Source organism: Puma concolor, chromosome A2, assembly GCF_028749965.1.
Source record: "Puma concolor isolate L17-30 chromosome A2, mPumCon1.1.hap2, whole genome shotgun sequence".
Taxonomy (NCBI): domain Eukaryota; kingdom Metazoa; phylum Chordata; class Mammalia; order Carnivora; family Felidae; genus Puma; species Puma concolor.
The window spans coordinates 120,217,921-120,230,934 of NC_141668.1; the positions used below are offsets into that span (position 1 = coordinate 120,217,921).

General features: G+C 45.8%; 1 protein-coding gene across 6 annotated transcripts in view; it reads left to right on the forward strand.

Moving 5' to 3' along the window:
• The window catches only part of SRGAP3 (SLIT-ROBO Rho GTPase activating protein 3), a 264,333-nt gene that overhangs the window by 84,577 nt on the left and 166,742 nt on the right, over positions 1–13,014 (forward strand). The window lies entirely within an intron of this gene.

Below are 13,014 nucleotides of genomic sequence, written 5' to 3' on the forward strand. Positions count from 1 at the left end.
TTCCCAGAACATGCAGTGACATGTAACGCCTCATTTCCTTTGTACATACTGTTCTCAGAGCCCTGAATGTTCTCCCTCCTAATCCCAACCCCCTCTTATTCCCTGCCTGGTGAATTCCTACTCATCCTTCACGAGCAGTTTCCTGATTCATGTCCTGCCACTCCTCCCCACAACCCTTGGCATAAATAGACATAACATTTCTACAATATGCCTCTCCCACTAGACTGTAAACTCCATGAGGGCAGGAACTATATCTTGTAATAATAGTACTTAAAAAGTGCTTGCTTGCAGTCGGGCTGTGTGCTAAGCACTTTACATGCGTTATCTCATTTCGTCCACCAGGACGTTGTAAGGCAGATACTACTACTATCCTCATTTCCTAGATGAATGTATAGATTCCTGAAGAGGCTCAGAAACTTGCCTGAGGTTACACAGTCGGTGGAAATCAGGGCTGCCATGTACAGTTGTGCTGGTTGCACATTGCACAAGGGCATTGGCCAGGGCAGGGGTGGGGGTGGGGGGCGCTGCAGCCAGTAGAGGCCAAAATCTTGCTCTCACCTTGGTACAGAGCTGTAAATGTTGGGAGGAAGGGACTCACAGGCACCATGGGGTTGGGCTCCAGGCTGTAAGCCCTTAACCACTGCAACAGGCTAGAAATAGAAATATACATATTTATATTGCTAGTGTCTGGCACAGAGTAGGGGCTTAAACATGGATGAAAAGGAGATTATGAACCAGTAGGCTTTTCATTTTTTTTCCCTCCCCTTTTTACTCACATCTGCAGGAACAGGTCATTACCTAACGGGTTGCTTGGTTTAAGAAACACATCTTTTAGTTGATTTGCCTCCTAGCAGGTACAAAGAAATGGCTGAAAACCCAGAAAGAAGTCTCCATTTGGAGCTCTAAGTGTTGCACAGGTGTCTTGTATTCTAAGTAACTTCATTCTGCCAGCTCTGAGACCTTCTAGAGTTGTTCAGGGAGTCTTAAAAAGCAACAGGTGGGCAGAAACAAGGGCCTTTTTTTTTTTTTTTTAAACCAGCTGCCAAGAACTGAACATTTCCGCATGCACGGTGTGCTGGGTTCTAGTTCTAGTTGAGGTGCATGAACACTAGATCATCCAGCTGGGTCTCAGCTTAGGTCCTGAACAAGATGGTGTTACTGCTGCCCAACCAGGTAATTTTCCGTGAGTACTTACAATAGCTGGTAATAGCAGAGTTGATGGATGGGCCTCTGTCACAGGAAAAAATCGGGCTTTAGGATGAAATGACTTCAGAAATGTCTGAGTTTGTCCAAATCAAGCTGGGGACTAGAGAGACCTGGGGAACAAAGTTCTCTCTGATGGTTTTTGGTCTGAAAAGTCAAGCCATGCATTTTGGACCTGATTTGTAACTTTGTCCTATCTCTTATTGACATAGAGGCCTTCCACTTGCTAGTTGCATCCTGGGCAGGTCTCTTAACCTCTCTGGGTCTTTGTGTACTCCCCAGCAGAAGTGGGGGGGATGTCACCTGCTGCTGAGGATTGTGATGGGGAGTCAATGAGCTAATGTTTATGGAAAAAGTACTTTGTGAATTGGAAAGGGCTGTACAGATGCTAAAACTACCATTATTTGTCATTAGGTGGTTTTTCTTGCCATTCCCTGGGGGCAGTTTGCTCCCAGCTGCATCGGCTGAGTGAGCTTGGAGGAGGCGTTGAGGGAGGAGTAGGGTGGGAGGGAAAACAGCAAGGCAGGCTGAGGACTGGAAGGCTTTCAGGCTGGGGCTCTTGTTTGGAAGTGGAGAAAAATGGGTTTTGCTTTTTTCAGTCTGAAGTGGGAAAGTTGATGGTCTTCAGCAGATGCTACAGAGTCGTTTGGGAACTGATTTCTCCTCCTTCTTTACGTTACCTCCTGGATGTCTGGGGATGTTCCTTAAAACCAGCACATCCCAAGGATGGAGCCAGCCCAAATGTGGGGACTTGGCAAAGGAACACAGGTCCCAGCTTATTCTCCTTCTAGGCTGGTCTCTTTGCTGTCTGCCGGTTGCCTCATGCTCACACCCACCTCCACACTCTCGCTCCGATGTTCCCTTCATCCAGCACATCCTTCCCACGCCCGTCCAAATCAAATCCGTGCTGCAGAACTGTTCACACCTCCATTCATTGGACAAGTACATGTTGGGTGCCATTACTCAAGACATAGAACACAGGAGAAGGCTCACATTTAGGGCAACAGGAGAGGATGCTAAGTTTTGTTTGGACGTGTCGAGGGTGAGGAGCATCCTGGAGGCAGGTCCTGGAGGCAATAGGGAATCAGCCCCTGGAACTTTGGAGCAAGGTCAGAGAATAGGCCACTGATGTAGGCATCATCACATGCAGGGGAAGTAGAGGCACAGGCATGGGATAACATAAGATGTGACTAGAGAACAGCAAGAGAGATGATGCTTTGAGGACACCCAAGTGTCAACTGGTTAAGTTCAGAAGGGAACTAGCAATGGAGAACAAGAGAGGGAAAACCAGCAAGAGGAGTAAGAACCTCTTGTGGGTTGATCGAAGTTGGAATGGTGGGAGAGAATGGTAGGCCAGGCCAAGCCACAGTGGGGGCAGGAAGGATGGATACTGAACAGAGCCCACACAGCCCTTTGAGAATTGATGTCCCCCTTCCTCCTGCCATAGGTGAGCTGTTGATGGTGGGAGTGGTCATATCTCTCAAGGCTGCTGGTTCACAACAAGAATGCAAAACCTAAGGACTAGAGATCTCCAGGAGGCTGGAGAACAGGGATGGTTGGGTGTCAGGCAGGAGCAGAAAGAAAAGAATGAGGGTTTACAACTAGAAAGAGGACTTTTCCAGTTTAGGATTTCAGAGGGCAGTTCCTGGAAGTTATCAAGGTCAGGCTGGGTTCTAAGAAGGCACGGGACATAAGACTGTTGGGTTAGTGAGGACAAAGAAATGAAATCAGGGTGATAATTGGTCATCAGCATGGATGTTCAGAGGGCCCCAGACAAGGGCAGGAGTGCACATCACGATGAAGCTGCCTACCTGTCCTTATGGGTGTGGTTTGGAGGTCTGTAGATATACTATGTTTAAGTATGTCAGATGTTGATCTCTCTCTCATGTGACGGTCCTGCTGGCTCAAGCTGTAGGGGAGGCTCTGCTCCATGAGGTCATGTGGGGACCTGGACTCCCTCCATATAATGGCTCTGCCGTTCTCTGAGGGTGCTGCACTTACCTACATGCTGATGCTCAGTCCCATGATGTCTGCTCACATTCCATCGGAAAACACTTAGTCACAGGGTCACCCTTAGTGCAAGGGAGGCTGGGGAATTTTATCTGGGTCAGCTGTAAGCCTAATGAACACTCTATCCCTGCGGATGAAGGGGGAAACAACATTTGTGGGACCACCTAGTAATGTGGCACAGATGGCTTTAAGGATTCATCCAACAAATATTTACTGAGCACCTCATATGTGCTAGGTACTGAGGTTACAGAGGCGAAGGAGACAGACCTGATGCCTGCCTTCGTGGAGATCACAGCCTAGTGGGTGGTATGGTTTTCAGAGGAAGAAAAGAAGGCTGCCGAGTGATGGCTGTAGGTGAACCATGTGCTGGCCAGGAGACAGGCAGCCTTGCCAAGAGGAGGCTGTGAGGGGAAGGGTGGTTCAAGGAAGGCTAGACTTGGGCTTAGGCAGTAGGTAGAGGAAGACTCATTCATTCATTCATTCATTCACTCATTCATTCATTCATTCATTCATCCAACAGGTACTTCGTGATTAGGGATATAGTGATAAGTGAAACCAGGTACAGTGCCACTTTCATGGGGTTTTCTTCCTCATTAATTAGATAATCACATGTGTGGGATGAATAATTACAACCTGAGATGGGTAAGGCTTTGAAGGAGCAGAATTTAGATCTGTGAGAGCTCTTTTTTTTTAAGTTTATTTATTTATTTTGAGAGAGAGAGAGAGAGAGAGAAGCTCGCACACAAGCTCAGGAGGGGCACAGAGAGAGAGAGAGGGAGAGAGAGAGAGAATCCCAAACAGGCTCCGCACTGTTAGCACAGAGTCCAATGTGGGCTCGAACTCACGAGCCATGAGATCATGACCTGAGCTGAAATCAAGAGTTGGAGGCTTAACCAACTAAGCTACCCAGGCCCCCTGCTGTGAGAGCTCTTAACAAAGGGATCTGACCCAGAGTGAGGGTTCAGGGAAGGAGGAATGATTTGAAACATGGATGGTTATCAACCAGGTAAGGAGCACACCACACCAGAAGAGCACCTCCCAAGGCCTGAGGACGGAAGGACTGAAAAATGTGTGGCAGAAGCGGTGTGGATGGTGGGGAGGAGGGGCATTGGAAAGGTGATCAGGGCAAGCACATGCAGGAGCTCAAGGTTCTGGTAAGGATTTTGGCCTTTATCCTAAAGCCAAGGGAAGCCACAGATGGAGAGACATGATGAGAACCCTGAAGAGGGCCAAGCCTGTGAGGCAGTGTCTCTGCAGCTGCGTAGACAGAAGATCTAGGAGAAGGCTCAGAAAGGGGTCAGAGAGACTGTGAGAGCAAGGAGGACAGACAGACGCCTTGGGTAGGGTTGATGGCTCATGGGATGATGGAAGAGGGGAGTCGAGCAGCAGAGGGACAGACAGGGATGGGGTTCATTAACCTTAGGCCATGCAGCTGTGTGCCTGGGCCTTCCCCAGGAAGGGCTCCATGGCTGCCTGACTTGCTGGCCGTCACAATGGGCGCCTATCCCAGCATAGCCCCCTCCCGGATGGTGTGACCCTCCTTTCCTGGCAAGAGCAGACCGTGCTAGGTTATGTCTCTGCTGGGGTCCTTTCTCCCTCTCATTGTGGCACTGGTGGCTGGCAGGTGACCCAGGCCCTGGGAGGCTTCTCTGGGTCCACATGGCTGGCTCCAAAACTGATAGGACCATGGGACTCCACTCACTAGGAGGCCAGGCCTGTGGGCCCAGAGATAAGGCAGGGAATCAGGCTAGGCTGGGTGCTGGATTTGGAGCCATAAGGGAACCTCTATGTGGATTATTTCCCAAGTGTGGGGACTTTACCTGTTTTCTTCTCTGTAAAACGAGTGTCAAAATGAAGGTTAGTTAACAGTGAGATGCAGCACACATTTGTGGGACTGATAATAATAATATAGACTAGCTGGAGTATGGAATGACAGTGACATTCACCTGAAATGCCTACATCATGGAGCGAGAAGGATGATAGTGTTCAACTGGAAACAACATATGTCTTCTTTATAGGTATTTTTTGAAATAACTCTGTGTGTGTGTGTGTGTGTGTGTGTGTGTGTGTGTGTGTGTGTGTTTGTGTAAATTGGCCTGGGGGTCAGGAGATTTGGGGTCAAAGCTCAGAATCAGCAGTAGTTGCTGGGCAATCTTAAGCAATTCAGTTCCCCAATTTATGTGGTAGATTATTTTGTTTAAATGCACAAGGTGCTGAAAAAGATCAGCCTGTTTTCAAATCCCCTGAGCTGTTTGTCAGCTGTGTGACTTATAAAAACATAGAAATAATAGTCGCTGCTGGGAATTATAGGAGATGCCACATCTAAGGTGCTTCATACGGTCCTGGCACAGTGGGTGTGCATTAAATGGAAACAGTGGGTCTCAAGTTCCTCATCTGCAGAGTTGAGCTGAGTCTACCCCAGTGGTGACAATGACAAGGGTTTCCACTGGGAATGTCAGAGTTTCCTATGAGTGTTCCCCCGGGTGGGGTCCCGGGGTCTCTGACTCACCCCTGCCCGGCTTGTGCATAGGCCCCAGTTTGACTGCTGTCCCTGGCCGGGGCTTGCTGGAGGCCTGGAGTGCAGATCCTTGCAGTGGTTCAGGCCAGGCTGATGGCCAGGGTCCCAGCAGCATCCACAAGCCCTTTAGTGGGCTCTTCCTCCTTTTCCCAGTGTGCCCCCCACCTCCCACCTCTCCTGCCTTCTTTGTTTTGAAAGCAGCAGCCTCCTAGTTGGGGCCAAGTGGCAGAGCGGCCTAAATTTAGCCCTCTGGCTTCAGTGGTGAGCCACAGGTGAAGACCGAGGGGAAAGCAGAGAGGCGGCCACATTTTCAGAATACCTTTGGTCAAGACCATAAACGGAGCAAATGTTAGGCCCGTAGAGGAGCCCACACCCTCTGCTTGTTTTTGAGGGAAGACTGGAAGACAATCTTATTTCCTTTTGGTCAGCTTCTGCAAATGACCTGCCCTCAAGGAGGCCCTCAGACCCTGCCGCCTCAGCTCGGAGCAGTCAGTTGGAAGTGTTCTCTCCCCTGGGAGTGGGGGTGCTGGGCTGTGGGGGGCAGGCCCTGCAGGCTCTGTTTGGTTTGGCTGGATCTAATCTAGGTTTGGCTCAGACAGACCAAGCCTCATTATGCGGGTTCCATCCCCCTCAGCCTCAGCCAGGGCTGCTGCCTTATGAAGCCTGATCAGACAGGTCTGGGGCAGATGATGCTAACAGTAAGTGCTCACATTTATTGAACACTTGCTATGTACTATACATTGTTCTAACTACCTTCATCAGCCCACTTATTCTTCCTAATAACCTAAGACGTGGGGTACAATGATCACCCTCTTTTTATAAATGAGGAAAGTGAAGTACAGATAGGGTAAGTAACTTTCTCAAAATCACAGAATGAGTAAGTGGCAGAGTTGGGACTGAAATTCATCCTACCTCCAAAGCCCAACCCTTGACCACTGCAGTCACTGCCTCTGTCATATAGCTTCATCCTTTTTGAATCACTTATGTATTTTGTGTATACTATGTATATAATGTTAGTTAATCTTCAACACATCCCATGAGGTAGGTACTGCTATTATCATTCCCTTTTTACAGAAGTGGTAACTGAGGCTCAGAGAGATTGACTGACTTGCTCAGAGTCTGGACAGGCAGCTGTGGAGTCCAGCCTGTACCACCAGGTTGTTAGAGCTTAGGACTCCTAGCCCTGCCCACCCTTGGTGGCCCACCCAAAGCCAGCTTCCCTCATGTGGAGCCCTGTGTCTCTGTGTTGGAAGGGTTGAGCACCGAGGGCTCAGGATTCAGAATTATAGGCAGCAACCTCCACGGGCAGGTGTTGTTTCCGGAGCCTCAAATATTAGGACTGAAATAGTCCAGGTGTTCTTCAAGGATAGGGACTCTTTGAAGTCACTTGGCGGGAAGGAAGGTTGTTAAGGAAGCATCTTAATATCCCATTCATGATTTTTTCTTCATCTATTGCATATACAGAGGTGCTTATTTAACTGTGGCAAAATATACATAACATAAAATTTACCATCTCAACCGTTTTCAAGTATACAGGTCAGTGGTATTAAGCACATTCACATTGTTGGACAGTCACCATCACCATCCATTTCTAGAATTTTTCTGTCTTCTTAAACTGAAACTCTGTCCCCATTAAACACTAACTCTCCATTCCCCTCCCCCAGGCTCTGGCACCCACCCTCCTATTTTCTATGAATCAGCATGCTCCAGGGACCATGTATAAGTGGAATCATACAATATTTGTCCTTTTGTGTCCAGTTCATTTCACTGAGTATGTTTTCAAGCCTCCTCTACATTGTGGCATGTGCCAGAATATTCTTCCTTTTTAAGGCCGAATGATATTCTGTTGTATGTATATAGCACATTTTTTATTTATCCATTCATCTACCCATAGACACTTAGGTTATTTCTACCTTTTGGCTATTGCAAAATAGCACTGCTATCATATATTAAGGTTTGTGAAAACATTTGCTTGAAGAAAAATTTGGCTTCCGAAAGAAGTTTGAAAAACATTGCCCTGTCCAAAGTTGGGGGCGGGGAGGGCAGAGACTGAGCAACTGTGAGTAAGGTGCTTGTGCATGAGGGCCGGAGCCAGAACTACATTATTTATACTCCGCATGCAGTACTTCCCCTCCCTGCTCCAATGGCTGATTCTCTTTTTTAAATTTAAAAAATTTTTAATTAAAATTTTATTATTATTATTTTTTCTAAATATAATTTATTGTCAAGTTGGCTAACATATAGTGTATACAGTGTACTCTTGGTTTCGGGAGTAGATTCCCATGATTCATTCCTTACCTACCACACCCATTGCTCATCCCAACAAGTGCCCTCCTCAATGGCATCTCCCACATTCCCCTCTCCCCGCCCCCCCATCAACCCTCAGTTTATTCTCTGTATTTCAGAGCTTTTATGGTTTACCTCCCTCCCTCTCTGTTTGTAACTATTTTTTTCTTTTTTTCCCTTCCCTTCCCCCATGGTCTTCTGTTAAGTTTCTCAAGTTCCACATATGAGGGAAAACATATAATATCTGTCTTTGTCTGACTGACTTATTTCACTTAGCATAACACCCTCCAGTTCTATCCATGTTGCTGCAAATGGCAGGATTTCATTCTTTCTCCTTGCCAAGTAGTATTTCTCCAATGGCTGATTCTGATATTTATCAGAGGAAGGAACAACACTGCAGCTCTGTCTTGGGGGCAACTGCCTTAAGTTTCCTAGAAACCTCCTGGAGCTTCAGAAAGGACTGGGTTCTACATTTATTGTGTGCCCAGGGGACCCAATATGGAGATGGATAAAGCAGGGTCTGCTTCTCCCTGATTGTGTGACCTTGGGCAAGTTCTTCACTTCTCAGAGCTTAGCTCCTTGTGAAGATCAAATGAGATGATACATGTCCAGTTCTTCCTGTTGCAGTGTCTGGCACACAGTACCAGGGAAGAAGGAGCTGCCACTCGGTGAAGATAAGGAGATGAATGAGACAGGCTCTGGCCACTCAGAATTCTTCTCAGTGCATTGTACGCAGAGTCACATAATGTTGATTTGTCCCCCATCAGCGATATTGACAGTTATCAGTTGATTAAGATGGTATCTGCCCATTTTCTGCATCGCAAAGTTAATTAACCAGTGTTTTGTACTTGCCAATTAATTAGTATTTAATAAGCATTTTGTGGGAACTGCTCTGAGACTATATAAATATTCTATTCCTCATCAAACTTTCACCCTGTAGTTTTAGCACCATGTTTTGCCAAATGTTGATTTTAGAATTCCATCATTCCTTCTGCATTTATTATTTGGAGTTTTACTGCAAGGCAGAGCTTTCACTTCTCCTTTATTCATTCATTCATTTATTCACTTATGTCCACATAGATTCATGAAGTTCTTTTTTATTCAGTGGGTTCTAATCTATAACAATAATGATTATTTTGATGCTTAAGTTGTTTTTCTCCAAGTTTGAAGATATCTAACATATGTGGCCATTGGCAGGGGGCCTCAGTTCCTGGCCACATGGACCTCTCCATAGGACTGCTTGAGTGTCCTCACCACAGAGTAGCCAGATTCCAGAGTGAGTGATCCCCCAGAGAGGAGTAAGGAGGAAACCACAATGCTGTTATGACCTAGTCACAGAAGGCATACACTGTCACTTCTGCCATATTCTATTCATTAGAAACAAGTCACTTAAAGAGAGGTGGAAGGATGCTTATAGGCCTGTTTTGAAGAGAGGAGGTCAGAGAATTTGTGGCCAAATTGTAAAACCATAACAAAATATGTGAAATCTTATTAACTCTTTCAGCTGTAGCAGAACCCATGAGGTAGGCATTACTCTGAAAATTAAGTGCCTTACCCAAGATCAGACAGTGGTAAACCTGGGATTTGGATCTAGGCAGCCTGGCTCTGAGGCCCATGTTGTCAGCTACTACCTGATCTGACAGGGCCTTGAATCCTTGGCTAAGCTAAGCTGAGGAAATGAAGGATTGCTGGAGGTTTTCAAGGGGGGAGGAGACATGATCCAGCCTCCTTGTGGAAGGCAACATGCAGCAGTGTGCAGGATGATGGGAGAGGAAAATGTCCAACTGGATTCTCAAGTGGGGCTTGCACGCAGATTCCTTTTTTCCTTCTGTAGCTGGGAACCCTGTCTTTTCACCTGCTGCTTTCCATCTGTTCATTTTGCAGGTAGTTACAGAAAAACAGTGTAAATTGTAGTTTTTAAAAATGGGCAGGCGTACTTTGGATTCTGTGTCTCCTCCTCTCTCTGCCTCTCCCCCGCACACATGCACACGTGCTCTCTCAAAAATAAGTCTTAAAAAAAATAAAAGTAGGTAGAGTGGTCCTGCTAGACTCCCTTTCCTGGCAAAGGGAGAAGGGGGAAGGCTGGATGTGGAACATGTATAGTGGGGTCTGTGGGGGTTGAGAAAAAAATGGAACAATATGAGACATGGTCTTCACTTTCAGGAGCGTGTTGTCTGTTTGGAAGACAAGAATATAAACACAAATTTATTTAAGACCCCCGATTACATGTAATTAACTGTTAAATGGTTGTGTCTTAGTTGCCTTTCTATCTGGTCACAGTGCATAGCAGCGTGCCTCATTTTGCTTAATGATTGCTTGTTAAGTGAGTGAAAGGCAAATAGATACTTGATGGTGTCCTCCCATGGCATGGCTCGCAGAGACCAGAGTGAGGTGGGTGGTGAAGCCAGGTGAGCTGACCAGGGGAGGTGAATGTTATGAAACATCTGGCCCCAGAAGACAGGATTAGCAGACTTAGCAGATGTCAGCTGCTGAGGAGGTGTCATCAGGGACCTACAAAGATTGACAAGCGCCACGAGAAGGGCCAAGAACTCAAGGACGGGGAGATACCAGAAGTCAGGAGAGGTCTGCCATAGGGAATCTTGGGGCAAGTGTGTGTCAACACCTGGAATCTAGGTGGATAGGCAAAGAGAGTTACACCTCAGGATCAGAGCATGGAACATGGGCTCGAGCCAGGGGCAGACATACTTTGCCTTTTGGTGCCCTTTGAGCGCATATGGGCTTGAACTGGTGTCAGAGGGCTTCACTGTCAGGAATGTGAGCAGGAAGGGACTAGGGTGAGTTGGAGAGGCTCCTGTGGCTGCTGATGGGCTCTTCCAGGGAGCTTGGAGATAGGGGCTTCATTTGGGTCAACTCATTGCACTGTGCCCTGCAGATTACTGAGGCCTTCACACCTCCAAATTCTGGTTTATGGTGCAGACTGGAGTGAGGATGAGCTTACCCTCAAGGGTTTTTTTTTTTTAAGTTTTATTTATTTATTTTATTTTATTTTTAAAATTTATGTCCAAATTAGTTAGTGTATAGTGCAACAATGATTTCAAGAGTAGATTCCTTAATACCCCTTACCCATTTAGCCCATCCCCCCTCCCACACCCCCTCCAGTAACCTTCAGTTTGTTCTCCATATTTATGAGTCTCTTATGCTTTGTCCCCCTCCCTGTTTTTATATTATTTTTGTTTCCCTTCCCTTATGTTCATCTGTTTTGTCTCTTAAAGTCCTCATATGAGTGAAGTCATATGATATTTGTCTTTCTCTGACTAATTTCACTTAGCATAATACCCTCCAGTTCCATCCACGTAGTTGCAAATGGCAAGATTTCATTCTTTTTGATTGCTGAGTAATACTCCATTGTATATATATCTTCTTTATTCATCCGTCGATGGACATTTGGGCTCTTTCCATACTTTGGCTATTGTTGATAGTGCTGCTATAAACATGGGGGTGCATGTGCCCCTTCGAAACAGCACACCTGTATCCCTTGGATAAATACCTAATAGTGCAATTGCTGGGTCATAGCGTAGTTCTATTTTTAGATTTTTGAGGAACCTCCATACTGTTTTCCAGAGTGGCTGCACCAGCTTGTGTTCCCATCAAGGGGTTTTTACTATTGAATTCCCTAGGAGAAACCCAGGCCCACTCTTCAAATAACACCCAAGGAACACAACCACTGTATAAGCCTGTCTGCCTGTCTGTTCCTTCCCTACTGTGTGAAGAGAGAGAATTATCTTCTTCAGTTTCTCTATAGAGAAGGTTTAAGTTAGTAGTATGAGCCCCAGCTTTGCTACTTCCTTCTTGAAGGACCTTAGGTAGGTGATATGAGATAATTCCGCATCTGGGATGTGGGGATAATTAATACCCACCTCTTGGGTTTTTGGGAGAATCAAGTCAATCAGACATGTAAATTTAATTGTTTGAACAGCAAAGTGCTGTGTGAGCTTAAGGGAATATTACTGTGAAATAAACTTCACCCAGAGAGAGCTGAAAGTACTTAATATTGTCAGTGGATCCCTCTTTGCATAGGAACCTGGATGTGCCATTCATGTTCACAGGACAGCTACAGAAATGACTCACTGCCCTTCTCTGGATCATGGAGCAAAATCTCAAGAAGAACCTGGTTAATAAAATCCTCCAATTTGATTAGAATCCCTCCTCACCCCCAACTTTTTGTAAAAGAGTGATTGGTGCTTTCTGTGAGAGTATCATATAGAACCCTCCCAGCCATGAGCAGACAAGACAGCCAGACAGAATCCCTGGGTGGGCCACATGGTTTCACTCCAGCTAGGAAGGGGCTTCACTCTTACACAGCACTGGCTTTTCAGCAAGGCTCAGTACTTCTCCATAATCCCTGGAAGAGTTATTTCAGTTGGATTTTCATAGAGACCACAAAAAGATTAGGTGAAAATAACAGTGGCTGTTATTCACTGAATGGTACATGAGCAACCTCTGAATCTGAATTTCCCCTTAAAGAATCTTCTCTAAGCCTAAAAATACTCTTCTAGTATTACTTACTGGGTTACTTCCAGTGTAACAGGAAGTTGTCCGTCCTGCCTGTAGAAGTTTGTATTTTACCTGTCTCTACATATGTGTGGGTTATAGATTGTAGAAGTTGTCCTCAATTCTTTGACCTGGGTTATATTTTCCTCTTAGGGTCTCTTACTTTAATTCCTGGTGTCCCCCAACATAGTTTAGAGAAGGCTGATAGTGTACTGGCCAAGAATGGGCTCTCTGGGGATAGACTCTACCATTACTAGCTGTGGCCAAACTTCTGTTTCTTTTTCCATAAAATAAGGCTAACAACAATATCTCTCTCATAGGGTTGTTTTGAGGCTAAAAGTTACTAATGTGTATAAAGTGCTTAAATAGTACCTAGTACCTCGTGAATATTCAATAAATACCATGTTTTTTTTTAAGTATCACATACAGTGTTCATTATGCCCAAGAAAAATATACCCCCTAGAAATATAAGCATCTTGAAAGGT